The 21,586-nt window shown below is 42.0% G+C and overlaps 1 protein-coding gene across 4 annotated transcripts in view; it reads left to right on the forward strand.

Moving 5' to 3' along the window:
* The window catches only part of PTPRA (protein tyrosine phosphatase receptor type A), a 185,461-nt gene that overhangs the window by 81,147 nt on the left and 82,728 nt on the right, over positions 1-21,586 (forward strand). Inside the window, exon 2 of one of the 4 annotated variants that reach the window (XM_060031122.1) lies at positions 7,926-8,586. The exons of the other annotated variants lie outside the window; for them this stretch is intronic. The gene's annotated coding sequence lies outside the window, so the exon portion shown is untranslated. The remainder of the gene's footprint in view (positions 1-7,925; positions 8,587-21,586) is intronic. 4 annotated transcript variants of the gene reach the window in all.

Consider the following 21,586-nt stretch of genomic DNA (forward strand, 5'->3'; position numbering starts at 1 on the left):
GCAGGCTTCAGTAATTGTGGTGCATGGGCTTCAGCAGTTGTGGCTCATGGGCTCTAGAGTGCAGGCTCAGTAGTTGTGGCGCACAGGCTTAGTTACTCCGCGGCATGTGGGATCTTCCTGGACCAGGGCTCAAACCCGTGTGCCCTGCATTGGCAGGCGGATTCTTAACCACTGTGCCACCAGGGAAGCCCTTACTCCTTGCTTTCTATTTGACCCATCTATTCTAGGTTCCTTTTTCTCTCTTTTCTTGCTTTTGGATTGATTGGCTTTTTTACTATTGCATTTTTTTCCCTCTTATCTTTGAAGTTATAGACTCTATATTGTTTAGTGGTTATTTTAGAGATTACAACAAGCAACTTAGACTATCAGATTAATGTTAACAATATATTGGTTCTTAAACAATACAAAGATCTTGGAACACTTGATTTCTTCAATCTCCCTCCCCATAAATATCTACTTTTGTTGTGTATTTTTTTTTATTATTATTATTTTTTTTGCGGTACGCAGGCCTCTCACTGCTGTTGCCTCTCCCGTTGCAGAGCACAGGCTTCGGATGCACAGGCTCAGTGGCCATGGCTCACAGGCCTAGCCGCTCCACGGCATGTGGGATCTTCCCACACCAGGGCACGAACCTGTGTCCCCTGCATCAGCAGGCGGACTCTCAACCACTGCACCACCAGGGAAGCCCCTTTTGTTGTGTATTTTAATCGTATGTGTTTTAAACCCCAAAAGACATTATTATTGTTTTATATGGTTGGCATACACTTAGATCTACCCACGTATTACCATTTTCATTTTTTGGAAATATTTATTTATTTATTTATTCATTTATTTAGGATGTGCCAGGCCTTAGTTGCGGCATGTGGGATCTTTAGTTACGGCATGTGGGCTTCTTAATTGTGGCATGCAGTCTTCTTAGTTGCGGTATGTGGACTCTTAGTTGCAGCATGCATTGCAGGATCTAGTTCCCTGACCAGAGATCACACCCGGGCCCCCTGCATTGGAAGCGCAGAACCTTACCCACTGGACCACCAGGGAAGTCCCACCATTTTCATTTTTCTCCACTCCTTTCTGAATCTTTTTGAAATTGTTTTTCTTCGGCTTGAAAAATGTCCTTTTGTAATTCCTTACTGTAGTTTTGCCAGTGATGAATTTTGTTTCCTTTTCTTAGTCTGAAAATTTTTACATTTCACCTCAGGATTCTTATAAGATATTTGTGCTGGGTACAGAATCCTAGGTTGGCAATTTTTGCCCTTTGAAGATATCACTACATTGTCTTCTGGCTTCTGTCTGTAGTAGTCAGGATTCTCCATAGAAACAGAACCAGTAGGTTGTATGTGCATGTATATATAAAAAGATTCATTTTAAGGAAATGGCTAACCCAATAGTGGTGGCTTGGCAAATACAAAATCTGATGAGGGGTTGGGCAATATGCTGGAGACTCAAAGTTGAAGTTTGAAGGCAGTTTGCTGGAGAATTCCCTCTTACTCAGGGAATCAGCCTTTTGTTCTGTTCAGGCTTTCAACTGATAAGATATAGCCCACCCTCATTATGAAGAACAATCTGCTTTCCTCACAGTCTACCAGTTTAAATGTAAATCTCATCCAGAAACACCTGCACAGAAACATCAGACTGTTTGAGCAAATATTTGGGAACTGTGGTCCAGCCAAATTGACACATAAAATTAACCATCACAGGTCTATCCCTTGCTAACTTGGCACCCACACACATCTTCGTAAACCATATTTAGTCTCCAAATAAAGACAATAGCAAGGCCATACTTATACCTAACATGATATAATTATCCTGCATACAACCAGAAGCTCACTAACCTTTCCCAGAAGAGGATGCAAAGCCTGGATGATGCTTACTTTTCTCCTTGATATCTTATAACTTAAATACTGAGATATAAAGTTAACACTATGTAAATACTATGATCAGCTGTTTAGTCTGATTGCTTTTTCTTTAAGAAAATATTTCTGTATTTTCTACTGCTGCAAACCTAAGATCCCCAAACCTAGTGGTTTAAAACAACAGCCATCTACAAACGGTCCCCAGCTTACAATGGTTTGACTTATGATTTTTTTCAACTTTATGGTAGTGTGAAAGAAATATGCATTCAGTAGAAACCATACTTTGAATTTTTTCCTCCAGGTTAGTGATACATGGCACAATACTCTCTTGTGATGCTAGACAGCAGTAGTGAGCCACACCTCCCAAGTCAGCCATGCGATCACAAGGGTAAACAACCAATACTCTTATAACCATCTGTTCCCATACAACCATTTTGTTTTTTACTTCCAGTACAATATTCAATAAATTATATGAGATATTCAACACTTTATTATAAAATTTTGCTCAACTGTAGGCTAAGGTAAGCATTCTGAGCATGTTTAAGGTAGACCAAGCTAAGCTATTATGTTTGGTATAGGTTAGATTATTAAATGCATTAAAAAAATTTTTAATGCATTTTTGACTTGGGCTTTTTTCAGCTTACAATACGTTTATCAGGACATAACCCCACCCTAAGTTGAGGAAAATCTGTAATTAGCTTGTGATTCTGTGAATCAGCAATCTGTGCTGGGTTTGCTGTTTGATTCCTCTGTAGTTTTGACTGGAGTCATTCGTGCAGCTGTAGTCAGCTAGGACTGAGATTGGGACTGAGAGTGCCTCAAGTACATGTCTGGCAGTTGGTGTTACCTGTCTGCTGGAGCTCTTTATGTAAAGAGGTCAGCAAGGGCTACTTCACCTTATGGCAGCAGTGTTCCCAGAGAGCAAAATGGAAGCTGTAAGATCTCTTTAGGTCTCAACTTAGAAATTATGCCGTCACTTCTGCTGCATTTTATTGTTTCAGTCAAGTCACAAGGCCAGCTCAAATTCAAGAGATGGGGAAATAAATTTCACCTTTTGGTAGGAAGAGTACCAAAGTTTCATTATAAAAGGTATATGGGGCTTCCCTGGTGGCGCAGTGGTTGAGAGTCCGCCTGCCGATGCAGGGGACGTGGGTTCGTGCCCCAGTCCGGGAAGATCCCACATGCCACGGAGTGGCTAGGCCCGTGAGCCATGGCTGCTGAGCCTGTGCATCCGGAACCTGTGCTCCACAACAGGAGAGGCCACAACAGTGAGAGGCCCACGTACTGCAAAAAAAAAAAAAAAAAAAAAAAAAGGTATATGTACCAAAATGAGAGGAATGTTTATAGCCATCTTTGCAGTCTGCCACAGTGTCTTTTTTTCCCTTTTGAACGCTTAATTTTTAAAAAAAAACAAAATTGTTTTTCAGAAGTATTACTTTAGTGTATCTAGACACAGATTTCATTTTTATTTATCTGTTTGGGGTTCTTGGAACACCTTAAATCTGTGGCTTGATGTCCTCTGTCAGTTTTGGAGAATTTTTAGCCTTTGTCTCTTCAAATATTTCTTCCGTTTCATTTCCCTCTTTCCTCTTATCTGGGACTCACATTACGTGTAGGTTAGATCATCTCACTCATATTCTGTCTACCTCTTATCCTCTCTTGTGTATTTTTTATCTTCTTGCCTCCCTCTGCTTTATTCTAGATAAATCCTTTTGACCTATCTTCCATTTCATGAATTCTCTCTTCAGCTGTATTTTATCTGTTCTTAAATACTTCTATTGAGATCTTTGTTTCAACTATTGTATTTTCTCAGTTCTAGAATTTCTGTTTGTTCTTTTTTGAGTTCTGCCATTACCTTTTTTAATAGCACTGACTCTTGGCTGAAATTTTCAATGTTGTAGTAGTTGTCTGTTTTCTACTTATTTGCATGTTATTTCTTCATGGACCAGACATTGTATTTTTAAAATTGTTTATAGAAATAATATGAGACACAGGATGATATCTTTTTCTAGAGGATTTATGTTTGTTTCTGGCCTTTCATAGGGGTCTTGGATCGTTTTAATCCAGTTTTGGGGATTCAGTTGTTTTTAAGCAGGGGCAGGTCGACTTCAGTCCACTACCTAGGCTACCTGTTATGTGTGGGGAACTTTGCTAGGTGCTGGGTAGGTCCTGTGAGCAGAGTAGTCATAGTCTTTGATTCACATGGAGCACAGAGTATTGATTACAATTGACAGGTAAATGTATATACAATTAAGTTTTGGGAAAGCAATGAATAGGCTGTTATGGTAGTGAATATTTGGGGTGGGGACGGAGTGAAAATGATCCTATTATAACTAAAATGGGGCAGGTTTTGTTTAAGCCAAGATCTGGCTGATATGAGAAGACTGGGAGCAGAAGCATTCAAACAGCAGCAGTGCCAATGTAAAGGATGGATGGCAACAAAAAAAGTGGATAAGGGGAGAGGTGGGGGGAGAGAGTTGGGATTGATTTAGAACCATAATAATGAGCCTTGGAGACAACACCCGTCTCCCCTGCTGCCACCGCCATTTTTGTTTCATTTTCCTTCAGAAAGATTAATGAATTGGGAATTGACAAATCTAGGTACTAGATCTAGTTCTGTGGTCTTAGACTAGTTACCTAATTCTTCATTCAGAGCAAAATGGAGGGAGGGAGGGAAGGAGGGGACAAATGTGGAGGTGGGATGGGAAGTAATGAGAGGAGCACATGAGGAGAGAGACTGTCAAGTTTCCTTGTATTCCTCACAGGTGTTTGCACTGTTTGGCGTGTATAGTAGGCATCATACACCTGTTGATTTAGCAAAATGAGAACAGATCAAATCATATTTTTAATGGGGAATTAATCATGGAAGAGAAGAATAAGAATTTTCTATCTTATTATTCCTCTACTACTTAAAGGAAAGAGAGTAAATGAATCAAAATGAAGAATAGTCATATTTATCTACCTCCTGGATGACAAGGATTTTATTGACTACCCTAAAATATTTCGGGTAACATGAGAATGGTAGATGAGAGAACACTTGAGAGAAACAGGAACTTCTCTCTCCTGTGCAGCCCCACTTGGCACAAGACAATTGCCTGAACAAGTTAGCAAATGAGTGTTTCCCTGATTTGAAGCAACTTTGGCTGTCCTTACCTTATCAGACAGTTTACCATCCATTTGCTTTGTATAAGTTCCAGGGAGGGATTAAGAAACTATTTCCTCTTATAATATTATTAGCCCAAACTTCTGAACTGATGGATGGATTATAGAACTTAAATTTCTTCATAGCCAGCAGTCAGAGAACACATTGTTACACTGAGGTAAACAAGGTCATACCTCACAGATCCTTATAAAGTATTCTGTCTCTGGCCACAGACCGTAGGGCTTGAGCTGATATTTGAGAGGGAAAGATTGGAACTTAGTAGAGTTACACTCCCTGTTTCTTAATTTTCCAACCATTATGTAAGGTTTTTTTTTTCTCGAAAGAGACTAAACTGGAATGAGAATGAATTCTCATCAGTAAAAGCAAAGCTTTAAGTAGGTCACCTGACTTTGCTTTTGTGCTCCACATTCACTCTGGTTATAAAAGGGCCTTTCATGAATTTTCTATGCTTTCATCACTGCCAGACTCTCTGCAGGCATTATAAAAGAATTAACCCCCCCCCATGCCTGTCTCATTGACTCTTTCATAGAGTACACACTGCACTATGTTTAGCTCAGCGGGAACTCTTTGCAGACACTGAATATATGAAGAATCCTCCTTCTAGATAAGAGAATTCAATATTGATTAGTGTCATAGCTACAAAAGTTAGTGTCTGCTAGAATCTAATACATATAGTGACTTGCAGCCTAATTTTTGCCAAATTATTAGGTCAAAGCTTAATAAGTATTTATATTAAAGTTATTATATGTAAAATTGGCCTATAGATAGTTTGTCTAATCAGTTGGGTAGGAGATTGATGAATGCTTCAAACAATCTACATACTCATAATTAACTTTTCTAAAAAATATTTATTTATTTATTTGGTTGCGCCGGGTCTTAGTTGCGGCAGGCGGGCTCCTTAGTTGCAGCTCGCCTACTCCTTAGTTGCGGCACGTGTGCTTCTTAGTTGTGGCTGGCGGGCTCCTTAATTGCGGCTCACCAGCTCCTTAGTTGTGGCATGCGAACTCTTAGTTGTGGCATGCATGTGGGATCTAGTTACCTGACCAGGGATCGAACCCAGGTCCCCTGTATTGGGAGCTTGGAGTCTGAACCAGTGTACCACCAGGGAAGTCCCTCATAATTAACTTTTTAAAAGAAGACAGTCAGCACTGAAATTGTTTGTTTCACCTGCGAGAGTAGAGGAGGAAAGTAAACATGGAATTTTGAAGGGATATAAAGCAAGCTGCTTGTGGCATTATCTGGTAGTAAAGGATTTGCATTTTATTGGCACCCTGTATATCTCAAGGAAACTATAACTGCAGTTGACTGTTGAACAACATGGGTTTGAACTGCGTGGGTCCATTTATATGCTGACTTTTTTCAGTAGTAAATATTACAGTACTACATGATCCACAGTTGGTTGAATTCCGAGGGTAAGGAACCATGTATACAGAAGGCTGAGTATAAGTTATATGCGGATTTTCAACTGCATGGAGGGTTGTTGCTCCTAACCCCCATATTTTTCAAGGGTCAACTGTATATAAAGTTAACCACAACCACATTTATTGATTTTTCAAGGACTACAGCCTATCATTTACAATGAATTCCAAACAATTCTGGTGAAATTAGTTTCTTGGAGCATGGGGGGCTTCCAGTTTATTTACTCTGTTCTTCCCACTATAAAATATTCTCCAACAGCTTTTGAGTTTGTAGTCACTTAAAGTCTTTATTTTCTCTAATCATCTTTAATATCTACCTTCCTCTCCTACCAAGGTTAGATTGGTTCTGCAATTCAGCTGTTCTCTTGCTAGTACTCAACTCTGTTGGTTATATTTCTATTACATTCATCCAGCAAAACCTTAATTCTGTATGTTCTCCAAACCATTATTACTTAGAGCATTTTTCCAAAAAAGAGTTCTTGAAAAATGGATTTCATCTCACTTGAGCCCTCAGGGCTGTCCAGTGTCAACACACTGCCATTTTCTGTAGCAGCACTATCAGTCGGATCACTTCTTAAAGCTTTATCCCACTATCTCCTGCTCCTTTTTAGCTTTTAATTTTGCTTTGTACTTCACAGGAAATCTTGAAGATGAAAGCTCCCTCACTTTTCTACTAGTTCTCTTATCTCTTCCTATCTTTCTTATATACCTTCCTTTCCTTCCCTTCTGATTCCTTCTTACCAGCATTTACACATGATTCATTCTCTTCACCTAACAAACCAACCCTCTCTTGAGTGCAAATCAGTGGCTATTTTTGCAGGGTATAAAAACCTATATCTCGGGCTTCCCTGGTGGCGCAGTGGTTGAGAGTCCGCCTGCCGATGCAGGGGACACGGGTTCGTGCCCCGGTCCGGGAAGATCCCACATGCCACGGAGCGGCTAGGCCCATGAGCCATGGCTGCTGACCCTGTGCGTCCGGAGCCTATGCTCCGCAACTGGAGAGGCCACAACAGTGAGAGGGCCGTGTACTGCAAAAAAAAAAACCTATATCTAGTCACCTTGGTAACCCCCTGGTAATTTGCCTATATGTTCTTGTGGATTTTCTGTGTAAATGATAATATTTCCTGCAAATATGTAACTTTAATGATTAATTTTTATGATTTTGATTTTATGGTTCTGATTTTTTCTTACTGCAAAGGCTGGGACCTTTCATACATTACTGAATAGAAGTAATAGTGCATAACCATGTCTTATTCTTCCTTTTTAAAGAGAATGCTTTCAATGATTCCCTATTGAAGATGATAATTGCACAGTTTTGTTGTTGTTTTAAAATAGCTGTTTTATCAGGTTAGGAAATTTTATTCAATTCCTAATTAAGAGAGTTTTTTTTTTTAATCGTGAGTTCATGTGTTTTAATTCAGTGCTTTTTCTACATTTATTGAAATGATTATATGATCTTTCTTCTTTAATATGGGTGAATTATATTTATAGATCTTATATTAAAACATCCTTGGGGCTTCCCTGGTGGCGCAATAGTTAAGAATCCAGCTGCCAGTTCAGGGGACACGGGTTCAAGCCCTGGTCCAGGAAGATCCCACATGCTGCCAAGCAACTAAGCCTGTGCACCACAACTACTGAGCCTGCACTCTAGAGCCCAGGAGCCACAACTACTGAGCCCACACACCACAACTACTGAAGCCTGCACGCCAAGAGCCCATGCTCCGCACAGCAAGAGAAGACACCACAGTGAGAAGCCCGTGCACCTCAACGAAGAGTGGCCCCCGCTTGCCGCAACTAGAGAAAACCCGCGCACAGCAACAAAGACCCAACGCGGCCATAAATAAATAAATTTCAAAAAAAGAAAAGAGAAGAAAACAACATCCTTGCACTTCCCTGGTGGTGCAGTGGTTAAGAATCCGCCTGCCAGTGCAGGGGACATGGGTTCGAGCCGTGGTCCGGGAAGATCCCACATACCATGGAGCAACTAAACCTGTGTGCCACAACTACTGAAGCCTGCACACCTGGAGCCCATGCTCCACAACAAGAGAAGCCACAACAATAAGAAGCCTGCGCACCACAATGACGAGTAGCCCCTGCTTGCCGCAACTAGAGAAAGCCTGAGCGCAACAACGAAGACCCAACACAGCCAAAAGTAAATAAATAAATAAATAATTTTTTAAAATCCTTGTACACCTTGGATAAACTCAGTTTGATTGTGGGTTATCTTTTTCGTGTACTGAATTCAGTTTGTTAATATTTTGTTTAGGATTTTTGAATCTATATTACTGAGTGGAAGTGGTCTTATAATTTCCTTTCTTCTAATGTTTTTGTCAGGTTTTACTCACCTCTTAGAATGAGTTGGGAATTAGTTCCTCTTTCTTCTCACTTATCATCTGGGCCGAGTGTTTTCTTTGTGGGAAAATTTTAAACTGCGGGTTCACCTTGAAGTTTTCAAAATTATTTGCCTATAGTTATTGAAAACAGTATTGATTTTCATATGCTGTAGTTGTAGTTATTTCCACTTTTTACTCATAATATTTTGTTCCTTCTCTTTATTTTTTTGTTTATCAAAGAACCATCCTTTCACTTTATTTCATTTTTATTGTATATATATATATATTTTTTTTGGTTAGTTTCTGCTTTATAACAAAATGAGTCAGTTATACATATACGTATATTCCCCATCTCTTCCCTCTTGCGTCTCTCTCCCTCCCACCCTTCCTATCCCACCCCTCTAGGTGGTCACAAAGCACTGAACTGATCTCCCTGTGCCATGCGGCTGCTTCCCACTAGCTATCTATTTTACGTTTGGTAGTGTATATATGTCCATGCCACTCTCTCACTTTGTCACAGCTTCCCCTTCCCCTTCCCTATATCCTCAAGTCCATTCTCTAGTAGGTCTGTGTCTTTATTCCTGTCTTACCCCTAGGTTCTTCATGACATTTTTTTTTCTTAGATTCCATATATATGTGTTAGCATACGGTATTTGTCTTTATTGTATATTTTATGTACTTTTATTTTGTCTATTATTTCTGTAATTTTTAAACAACTTTATAATTGACATACAGTAAACTGTACACATTTAAAGTTTAAGATTTAGTAGGTTTTGACATATCTATACAGCGGTGAAACTCACCACAGTCAAGAGAGTGTGAACATATCCATCACCCCTCAAAGTTTTCTTATGTCCCTTTGTAATCCCTCCTTCTTGCCCCTGCCTACTCCTCCATCCCCAAGCAATCAGTGACCTATTTTCTGTCACTATAGGTGTTTGTATTTTCTAGGTTTTTTTAAAAAATAAATTCATTTATTTAGTTAGTTATTTGGGCTGCGTTGGGTCTTCATTGCTGCACGTGGGCTTTCTCTAGTTGTGGTGAGGAGGGGCTACTCTTCGTTGCAGTGCATAGGCTTCTCATTGCTGTGGCTTCTCTTGTTGCAGAGCACAGGCTCTAGGTGCGCGGACTTCAGTAGTTGTGGCAGATGGGCTTCAGTAGTTGTGGCTCGCAGGCTCTAGAGCGCAGGCTCCGTAGTTGTGGCACACGGGTTTAGGTGCTCTGTGTCATGTGGGATCTTCCTGGACCAGGGCTTGAACCCGTGTCCCCTGCATTGGCAGGCGGATTCTTAACCACTGAACCACCAGGGAAGTCCTCTAAGTTTTTATCTAAGTGAAGTCATGTGTTATTGTATTAATCATGTGTTTATGATGCTTTGACATCTAGAACCTTGCTGACCTTGGAGAGACTTCACCTCCTGGGTTAGCCGGTTTCTGTAGATAGTAAACAACTCACCTGCTAGAGTGCCTTTCGTATGCAAACCAACCAATCCAGAGCCCACACCCTAAATACCTCCTTTATTGGGCTGTCATACTCTGGGTCACTGTTGACGTGCTCAATTCACCCTAGGGCCATGTACCAGGTGACTAAGGACAACCTTTAAGCCCCAGAGCTATTTTTTTTTTTTTTTTTGCTTTTCGCGGGCCTCTCACTGTTGTGGCCTCTCCCATTGCGGAGCACGGGGCCGGACGCGCAGGCTCAGCGGCCATGGCCCATGGGCCCAGCTGCTCCGCGGCATGTGGGATCTTCCCAGACCGGGGCACGAACCCGTGTCCCCTGCATCGGCAGGCGGACTCTCCACCGCTGCGCCACCAGGGAAGCCCCCCAGAGCTAATTTTAAAACTTTACCTTGTCCATTGCCCATTCCTTCCTGAAGAAGCCACAATAATGGCTCTTACTCAAGTTTTCCCCTCACTCCCCTCTCCTCTTGTGCCACCTCCTTTTGGGAACTGTGAGTAACAAACTAACAAACTATCTTTTCAGGAACAGTCATCTGATTTGTTGGTCTCACCATGCCTGAATAATAATAAAACCTACATTTTAAAACAAGTATGTACTCTTGTCTTGCTCCTTTTACTCAGCATAATTTTTTTTTTTTTTTTTTTTGCGGTATGCGGGCCTCTCACTGTTGTGGCCTCTCCTGTCTCAGAGCACAGGCTCCAGACGCGCAGGCTCAGCAGCCATGGCTCACGGGCCCAGCCGCTTTGCGGCACATGGGATCCTCCCGGACCGGGGCACGAACCCGTGTCCCCTGCATCGGCAGACGGACTCTCAACCACTGCGCCACCAGGGAAGCCCCAGCATAATTATTTTGAGATTCATCCATCTTGTGTGTATCAACAGTTAATTCATTCTTATTGCTGAGTAGTATTTCATTATATGTCTATACCAAAATTTGCTTATGCATTCATTTATTAATGGGCACATGGGTTATTTCCAGATTTTGGCTATTACAAATAAAGCTTCTGTGAGCAATAATAAACAAATTTTTATATGGACATACCTTTCCTTTTCTCTTGGATGAATACCCAAGAGTAGAATGGCTGGATCATAGTATATGTTTAGCTTTTTAAAGAAACTGCCAAATGATTTCCCAAAGTGGTTATACCATTTTACATTACGACCAGCAGTGTGAGGGTTCTGATTTTTTTATATATCCTTGATAACACTTGGTATTATTGATCTTTTAATCTTAGCCACTTCAGTGAGCAGATAGGGGTATCTTGCATTTCACTTTGCATTTCCCTGATGACTGATGATTTGTAGCCTTTTCCATGTTCTGGTTTCCCTTTACATATATCTTCTTTGGTGAAAATTTGTTCAAATCTTTTGCCCATTATTTTATTGGGATGCTTCTTATTGTTGAAGGTTGAGAGTTTTTGTGGATACCAATTCTTTATCAGATAAATGCTTTCTAAGATTTTCTCCCAGTTCGTGGCTTGCCTTTTTAAAAAGTTTTGGAGAGATGTATATATAAATATATGATAAAATGTACTGTTTTAACCATTTTTTAGTGTATGTTCTTGTGGCTTTAATTTTATTCACATTGTTGGGTAGCCATTACCACTGTCCATCTCCAAAACTTTTTCATCTTCCCCAACTGAAACTCTGTACCCATTAAATAATAACTTCCCATTTCCCCCTTCTTCAGCCCCTGCGACCACCTTTCTACTTTCTGTCTTTATGAATATGACTCCTCTACATACTTCATATGAATGAAATCATACAATAGTTGTCCTTTTGTGATTGGCTTATTTCACTTGTATGATGTCTTCAAGGATTATCCATGTGGTGGTATGTGTCAGTTTCCTGTGTAAGGCTCCATTGTATGAATATACATTTTGTTGATCCATTTATTTTTCGATGGACACTTGGGTCACCTTTTGGCTGTTGTGAATAATGCTGCTATGAACATTGGTATACAAGTATGTGTTTGAATTCCTGCTTTCAGTTCCTTTGAGTATATACCCAGAAGTAGTGATCTTGTATCCTATGATAATTCTGTATAATTTTTTGAGGAATCAAAAAATTTGATGGTTTCCACAGTGAGTACACCATTTTACATTCCCATTAGCAATGTACAAGTGTTCCAGTTTCTCTACATCCTTGCCAAAACTTGTTCTTTTCTTTCATTTTTCTTTTCTTTCTCTCTTTTCTTTTTTTTTTTTTAAATAATTATAGCTATCCTAGTGGATGTGAAATGGTATCTCCATATGGTTTTGATTTGACTTCCCTAATGATTAGTGATGTTGAGCATTTTTCATGGGCTTATTGGCAACTTGTGTATCTTTGGAGAAATGTCTATTCAAGTCCTTTGCCCATTTTTTTTAACCAGGTTGTCTTTTTGGTTGTTGAGTTGTAGGAGTTCTTTATGTATTCTAGTTTTCAGTCCCTTATCAGATAGGTGGTTTGCACATATTTTCTCTCATCCCTGAGTGTTCTTTTCATTCTGTTGATAGTGTCCTTTGATGCACAGAAGTTTTTAATTTTGATAATTTAGCTATTTTTTTATTTTGTTGCCTGTGTTTTTGGTGTTATATTTTAAAAAGTCATTGCCAGATCCAATGTCATGAAGCTTTTCCCTTATATTCTAAGAGTTTTATAGTGTTAGCTTTGATGTTTAGGTCTTTGATCTATTTTGAGTTAATTTTTGTATATGATGTAAGTTGGGGGTCCAACCTTATTCTTTGGCATGTGGATATCCAGTTGTCCCAGCACAATTTGTTGAAAAGGCTGTCTTTCCTCCATTGAATTGCCTTTGTACCTTTGTCAAAAATTATTTGGGCATATTTGTGTGGGTCTTTTTCTGGCTCTTAATTTTATTTCATAGATCTGTACATTATAGCCTTAACACTGGGTAAATGGATTCCTCACATTTTATTCTTTTCAAAATTGTCCCTGGTTTTTGTTTTTGTTTTTTAATTGAGATACAGTTGACTTACAGCATTATATTAGTTTCAGGTATATAGCATAGTGACTCAAATTTGTATAGATTACACTTCACTTAAAGATATTATAAAAAGGGGCTTCCCTGGTGGCGCAGTGGTTGAGAGTCCGCCTGCTGATGCAGGGGACGCGGGTTCGTGCCCCGGTCCGGGAAGATCCCACATGCCGCGGAGCGGCTGGGCCCGTGAGCCATGGCCGCTGAGCCTGCGCGTCCGAGCCTGTGCCCCGCAGCGGGAGAGGCCGCAACGGTGAGAGGCCCGCGTACCACAAACAAACAAAAAAAGATATTATAAAAATACTCACTGTAATTCTCTTTACGGTATAATATATCCTTGTAGCTTACTTATTTTATACATAGTAGTTTGTACTTCTTAATCTCCTACCCCTATCTTGCCCCTCCCCCCTTCCTTCTCCACACTGGTAGCCACTAGTTGTTCTCTATGTCTGTAAGTCTGTTTCTGTTTTGTTATATTCATTTGCTTGTTTAGTTTTTATTTTTATTTTATTTTATTTATTCTATTCTATTCTATTCTATTTCCTTCTTTCCTTACTCCCTCCCTTCCTCTCTCCCTCCCTTCCTCTCTTCCTGTGCAGCATGCAGGATCTTAGTTCCTCAACCAGGGATCCCATGCCCCCTGCAATGGAAGCACAGAGTCCCAATCACTGGACTGCCAGGGAAGTCCGTGTTTATTTTTTACATTCCACATATAAGTGATAACATACAGTATTTGTCTTTCTCTGTCTGACTTATTTTACTAAGCATAATACCCTCCAGGTTCATCCATATTGTGGAAATGACAATTTTTCATTCTTTTTTATGGCTTAGTAGTATTCCTGTGTGTGTGTGTGTATGTGTTTGTACACACCACATCCTGTTTATCCATTCATCTGTTGATGGACACTTCGGTTGCTTCCATATCTTGACTATTGTGAATAATGCTCCTGTGAACATTGGGGTGCATGTATCTTTTCAAAGTAGTGTTTTTGTTTTCTTCGGGTATATACCCAAGAGTGGAATTGTATCATATGGTAGTTATATTTTTAGTTTTTTGAGGAACCTCCATACTGTCCTTCTTTGTTTTGTGTTAGTCTTAGTTTTAAAGTCTAAGTTGTCTGATATAAGTGTTTGTACCTCAGCTTTCTTTTGATTTCCATTTGCATAAAATACCTTTTTGCATCCCATTACTTTCAGTCTATGTGTGTGTCTTTAGATCTGAAGTGAGTCTCTCATAGGCAGCATATATATGGGTCTTATTTTTGTATCCATTCAGCTACTTGGTCTTTTGATTGGAGTATTTAGTCCATTTACATTTAAAGTAATTATCGATAGGAATGTACTTACTGCCATTTTGTTAATTGATTTGGGTGGGTTTTTTTTTGTAGTTCTTTTTTGCTCTTTTTGTTCTCTTGTGATTTGATGACTATCTTTAATGCTGTGTTTGGAATCCTTTCTCTTTTTTGTGTGTGTATCTATTATAGATTTTAAGTTGCTGATCTCTTAATTTCAAATGCATTTTAACAACCCTGCATTATTTTTTAACTCCCTCCTCCCATGATTACTGTTTCTGACATCATGTTTTTCATCTCTTTGTTTTGGGTATCCTTTACCTACTTACTGTAGATGTAGATGATTTTATTACTTTTGTCTTTTAACTTTCCTACTAGCTTTTGTATGTGGTTTATTTAATACTTTACTGTTTATTTGCCTTTATTGATGAGCCTTTTCCTTTTGTCGTTTTTATGTTTCTAGTTGTAGCCTTTTTTTTTTAAGAGAAGTCTAAAAAAACATTTAATGTTAATATTTCTTTTTTATTGATTGATTGGCTGCGTCAGGTCTTGGTTGCAGTACATGGGATCTTTCGTTGTAGCATGCAGGCTCTTTGTTGTGGCGCACGGGTTCTAGAGTGCATGGTCTCAGTAGTTGCAGCATGCGGGCTCTCTAGTTGTGGTACGTGGGCTTAGTTGCCCCGTGCAGCATGCATGTGGGATCCTAGTTCCCCGACCAGGGATCGAACCTGTGTCCTCTGCATTGGAAGGCCGATTCTTAACCACTGGACCACCAGGGAATCCCCCCTTTAACATTTCTTGTAAAGCAGTTTGATGGTGCTGAATTCTTAGCTTTTGCTTGTCTGTAAAACTTTTGATCTCTCCATCAAATCTGAATGAAAGCCTTGCCAGGTAGAGTATTCTTGATTGTAGGTTTCCCCTTTCATCACTTTAAATATATCATGCTACTCTCTTCTGGCCTACAGAGTTTCTTCTGAAAAGTCAACTGATAGCCTTATGGAAGTCCCCTAGTACATAGCTTGTTGCTTTTGCCTTGCTGCTTTTAATATTGTCTCTTTATCTTTTTTTTTTTTTTTTTTTTTTTTTTTTTGCCATTTTAATTACAGTGTATCTTGGTGTGGTCCTCTTTGGATTGATCCTGGTTGGGATTCTCTGTGCTTCCTAGACCTGGATGTCTGTTTCCTCTCCCAGGTTAAGGAAGTTTTCAGCTGTTACATCTCCATATATGTTCTCTGCCACTTTCTCTCTTCTTCTGGGACCCCTGTAATGCTAATGTTTTGGCTGCTCTGGGTCTTAGTTGCAGCACACTGGCTCTTCATTGCAGCATACAGGATCTTTGTTGCAGCATGCAGGGTCTTTTTAGTTGAGGCATGTGGGATCTAATTCCCTGACCAGGGATCGAACCCAGGCTCCCTTCATTGGGAGGGTGGAGTTTTAGCCACTGGACCACCAGGAAAGTCCCGAATGTTAGTACTCTTGATGTTGTTCTCGCAGTCTCTTAAACTGTCCTCATTTCTTTTTGTTGTTGTTGTTCAGCTTCAGTGATTTCTACTACTTTGTCTTCCAGCTTGCTGATCTGTTCTTCTTTATCATTTAATATACTGATGATTCTTTCTAGTGCATTTTTCATTTCATTTATTGTATTCTTCATCTCTGGTTCTTCTTTATATTTTCCAACTCTTTGTTTAAAACTGCTAAGTTCTCACTCTGTTCATCCATTCTTCTCTCAAGTTCTTTGGTCATTTTTACAATCATTACCTTGAACTCTTTATCGGATAGACTGCCTGTCTCCACTTTACTTAGTTCTTCTTCTCGGGTTTTATCTTGTTCATTCATTTGGAACATGTTCGTTTGTCACCTCATTATACCTAATTTGCTGTTTTTATTTCTGTGTATCTGGTAGGTTACATTTCCTGACCTTGGAGAAATGGCCTTTTGTAGGACACGTCCTATGCATCCCAGCAGTGCACTCCCCTCTAGCCACCAGACCTGTATGCTCTAGGGGTACCCGCTATATGAATTGCATGGGTCCTTCTGTTGTGGTGGTCTGGTAGGTGTGGCTGGCCCCTGGTCCATTTGGTTGCCAGGCCCTACCTTGCGTGGAGGCTGCTGGCCACTGGTTGGCTGGGCCAAGTCATGAGGCAGCTGGCTGTGGAACCCCGAGGGAGTCCCAGGGCTAGTGCTGGATCACTGGTGGGCAGAGCCGGATTGGGGGGAGGCAGGTTGCAGGGCCAGGGTTCCTGGATGTAGTGTAGCCTGCTGGTGAGTGGTCCCAATTCCTGACATGGCTGGCTGCAGGTTCCAGGATGTTACAAAGCTGGTGCTACTCCACTGGTGAGTGGGGCTGGACCCTGGGGCACCTGGCTGAGGAGTCCAAGGCATCTCAGAGATGGTGTTGGCCTGTTGGTATGTGGGGCCATGGCTGGTGTTGACCAGCTAGTGGGCGGGGCCAGGACCCAGGGGGTCCTGGGGCTAGTGCCAGCTTGCTGCTAGGAGGAGCTGGGTCCTGGGGTCTCTGGGTGCAGGGCCCCAAGGTCCCAAAGCTGGTTCAACCTGCTTTTGGGTGGGGCTGCTGGCTGAGGGGCCCAGGGTGTCCCAGAGCTGGTGTTGACCTGCTAGTGGGCAGAACTGGGTCCTGGGTGAGGGGGTCCCAGGGCTGGTGCCAGCCTGCTGGCTTGTTATCTGGGTCCTGACAGGGCAGACTGCAGGGCTGCAGTGGCCCTGGGGTTGGTATCCACCAGCTGGTGGGTGGGATTGGGGTACAAGGGATCCCAGGACTGGTACCTGCCCATCAGTGAGTGAAGCCAGGTCCCCGGGTCTCTGGCTGCAGGGCTAAGTGGTCCCAGAGCTGGTATTGAACCTCTGGTGAATGGAGTCAAGGTCTTAGAGGTTCTGGGGCTAGCGCTGGCTCACTGATGGGCATAGCTGGGTCCTGTGATTTCTGCTGTAGAGCCCTGGTAGTCCTGGAGCTGATGTTGGCCCTCTGGTGAGTGGAGCCAGTTCCCAACACAGTTGGCTGTTCTCTCTAGGGTGTCCCGAAGCTTGTACCCGCCCACTAGTGCATGGGACCAGATACCAGGCTGACTTGCTGAGGGGCCCAAGGTGTCTTGGAGTCGGCGTTGGCTTGCTGGTGGGTGGAGCTGGGGCCCAGAGGGTCCTGTGGCTAGTGCCTGCCCACTGTTGTCTGAGTCTGGCCCCTGGGCTAGTGCCAACTCATAGGTGGGCAGAACCAGGGCCCAGGGTCTCTGGCTGCAGGGCCCTGGGGGTCCTGGAGTTGGTGTGTTGGCTCACTGGTATGCCTGCCCACTGGAGGGTGGAGCTGGGCCCTAGGGTCTCTGGCTGCAGGTCCCCGGAGGTTCCAGGGCTAGTGCCTGCCCACTGTTGTATAGGGCCAGGTCCTAGGCCCTGTGGTGGACAGGGCCATGTCCCAAGTTGGCTGTGGGCTCAGGAGGTATTAAGGTAGCCTACCTGCTGGTGAGTGGGGCTGTGTCCCTGCCTGGCTAGTTGCTTGGCCTGAGGCGACCCAGTACTGGTGCTGACCGACTGGTGGGCGGAGCAATGTCCCAGTGCTAATAAGCTAGAGGGAGGATTCCAAAATGCTGCTTGCTAGCACCAATGTGCACGTGGTAGAACAAGCTCCCCAAAATGGCTGCCACCAGTGTTTATGTCCCCAGAGTGAGCTCCAGTTGCCTCCTGCCTCTCTGGGAGACTCTCCAAGATTAGCAGGTGGGTCTGACCCAGCCTCCTTTCAAATTACTGCTTCTGCGCTGGATCCCGAAGCATGTGAGATTTTGTATGTGCCCTTTAAGAGGCTATTTCCCACAGCTCTCTGGGACTCCCACAGGTAAGCCCCCTTGGCCTTCAAAGCCAAGTATTCTGGGGGTTTGTCTTCCTGGTGCAGGACCCCAATGTGGAGCTCAAACCTGTTGCTGCTTGGGGAGAACCTCTGCAATAAAAATTATCCTCCTGTTGCGTTTTGCCCTCCTGGGGCTATGGGTCTTGACTATATCGAGACTCCATCCCTCCTGCCCATCTGGTTGTGGTTTCCTTCTTTATATCTTTGTAGATCTTTTCTGCTAGATTCCAGTCTTTCTCATCAATAGTTGCTCTGCAGATAATTCTGATTTTGGTGTGCCTGCGAGAGGAGGTGAGCTCAGGGTCATCCTACTCTACCATCTTGGCCAGGCTCCGTCTCTGGCTTGTTTTTCAATTTTATTTTATGCACATAACCTGTACTATATTTTGGTTTTATATCTCCAGTAGTTTATTCCAGTATGTGCTTTAAGCAGAACAAATACTTTTCCATATTGCTCTTTGTCTTAATTAATCTGCAGTATAAGTTTAGTATAAACTGTTTTGTTTATTGAAGTAAGCTGATTTCATTGTCTCCAGGCTCATCTGTCTCCAGGCCCCAAATTGAATCTTGCCTTAGGTGTAACTCAAAGACAATAGAATTTAACAATCTATTTCTGAGCCTTAGTGGGCCTTTTTCATTCTCTACATAAGCTTATCTTTGGAAATGAGCTGCTCTTGAGAGCTTCAGACTCCTATTAATTTTAGGGGTTCCTCTCCCCTTTATTTGGGACCTGTATCACGTTGTCTTTCTCCATTGAAGACCTATAATGAAAGTTGATTTCTGGTGTTCCAGGACTTCTTCAGGAGCGCTTCAGCAGTTTTTCAGGTTCTTTTTTCTCATTAGCAAGTATTCAGCGTGTGTGTGCCATTCCTACTCCACCCTCCCTTAGTGGCATGTGTCAATTTTTTTTTTTTAAGTTGAGAATTATATTTTGTTGTTAGCTTGTTTGATTATTTATTTATTTATTTGGCTGTGCCAGGTCTTAGTTGCAGCATGTGGGATCTTTTGAGTTGCTGCGTGCAAACTCTTAGTTGCGGCATGTGGGATCTAGTTCCCTGACCAGGGATCGAACCCAGGCCCCTGCATTGGGAACGTGGAGTCTTAGCTACTGGACCATCAGGGAAGTCCCAGGCATGTGTCAGTTTTTTACTCATCAGCACCCACCTACTCCTGCCTCCTGTGTTTGTCAGATGTCTCCTGCCTGGCTTGCTCATTGCTGCTTTTGTCAATCTCTACAGCTGTCTTCTTTTCTTTGGCTTACTGCCTGACTTCCGTGGCAGTTGCTCTGTCATTGCCTGTCTGCCATTCTGCCCCTTCTCCAACCCTTCACCCCCATTCCATCCCCTGTAGGTACAACATGTACTGTAGTACTGTACTGTTCTCAATGTTCAGAACTAAGCTCATCACCTTCCCTATGGTATGTCTCAAAGCAATCATTCTTCTGCATATAGCATTGAGATTCATCTAAGTCAGGGACCTGGGCCTTCCTTACCTCTGGCATCTCATTGTTAAGTTTTCAGTTCTGTCCCTATACGCTTATCAGCCCTGCTCTGAGGTCCTCCTGGTTCATTGGCTAGATTATTTCAGAAAGCTTCAGTCAGCAGCCCTTCTAACCTCAAACCACACCAGTTGATCCTCTACCCTACTATTAGTCATTGTTTGAAAATCCATATTGTTATGGTCAACCTCCCTGTGTTAAAGCCTCTGGTGGTTCCTCAGTGTGTTCAGTGGAAAGTCAAAACTTTTTATTGTGGCCTAACAAGCCCCTTTGTGATCTGTTTGCTGCTTCTTCTAGCCTCATCTCCTGCATTTCCTCCACATATCCTCACAGTCCCCAGTCTTTCATGTCTGCCATTTTCACATTCATTTAGCAAATGTTTATCGAGGTCCTGCTTGATGCCCTTACCTAGCTCTTTGCCATTCCTGGAACCAGATAGATCTTTTCAAGCTTCAAAGTCCTCTTTGCTTTAAAGACTTTTTCTTGTTTCTGACCCTTCTCCTGGCTAACTGCTCTTTTTCCTTCCAAGTTCATCTCAAGCATTACCTCCCCTGAAAATCCTTCTGTGGTGTGCAGTTTTACTACCTCGCCTTAGTGTTAATTGACTAACATTTTGCCAGGTGATAATTCAGGGTTTGAAATAAATAGCTTATTTGTGCCTCACTGCTGGTTAGTGAACTACTTGATGGCAGTCTATACTTAGTCCATATCTAATCTGTCTGTGTATTCCCATTATCTGGTTGGAGGTTTTTTGTTTTTTTGTTTTTTTTAAATTTATTTATTTATTTGTTTTTTTGGCTGCTTGGGTCTTCGTTGCTGCGTGCGGGCTTTCTCGAGTTGCGGTGAGCAGAGGCTATTCTTCGTTGCGGTGTGGAGGCTTCTCATTGCAGTGGCTTCTCTTGTTGTGGAGCACAGGCTCTAGGCATGCGGGCTTCAGTAGTTGTGGCTTGAAGGCTCTAGAACGCAGGCTCATTAGTTGTGGCGCACGAGCTTAGTCGCTCCACAGCATGTGGGATCTTCCTGGGCCAGGACATGAACCCGTGTCCCCTGCATTGGCAGGCGGGAACTTTGGAGTTTTAAAAGCCCTGAGTTTGAATCCTAGTAGGCACTTACTAGGTATGTGGCTTGGACAAATTCCTTAACCTCTGTGATCTTTATTCATTTGTAGAATGGAAAAACAGTACCTAACTCAAAAGGTGGTTGTGGGGATTAATTAGGTTAAAGTATATAGAATGCCTCATACAAATGCCTAGCACATAGCAGGCAACCAAGGATTATAGTTGTAAAAATAGTTTTTGATCTTAATAGTAAATAATATAATGTTAATGAGTGAACAGTTAGCTGAAGGAACTGAACTCTCCATCTAGGTGCCTTTTTCTCAAATCAGAGAATCTGAAAAGCTCTAGAAGAAGGCTCAGGCAGAGCATAACACTCCTGGCTGCCACTTTGTTTCTTCCACACCTGGGAGACATCTTTCAACAGTCTTTAAGCTTTTGAAGGGTCAGTGATATGTGAAGAAAAGTCCGGTAGACCTGGATTTGAATTCTACTTCTACAACTCCCAGCTATGTGACCATCTCTCAATTTCTTTATCTTCAAAATGGGAATATGAAGAATCTCTCTCATGTAGAGTTGCTCTGAGATTTAACTGAGATAAAAGGCCAAATATTGAGATAAATTGTACCTGATACTTGATCATATTTTATCAATGTATTGAATATTGAGATAAATTG

Source organism: Delphinus delphis, chromosome 15 (assembly GCF_949987515.2).
Source record: "Delphinus delphis chromosome 15, mDelDel1.2, whole genome shotgun sequence".
NCBI classification, from domain to species: Eukaryota; Metazoa; Chordata; class Mammalia; order Artiodactyla; family Delphinidae; genus Delphinus; species Delphinus delphis.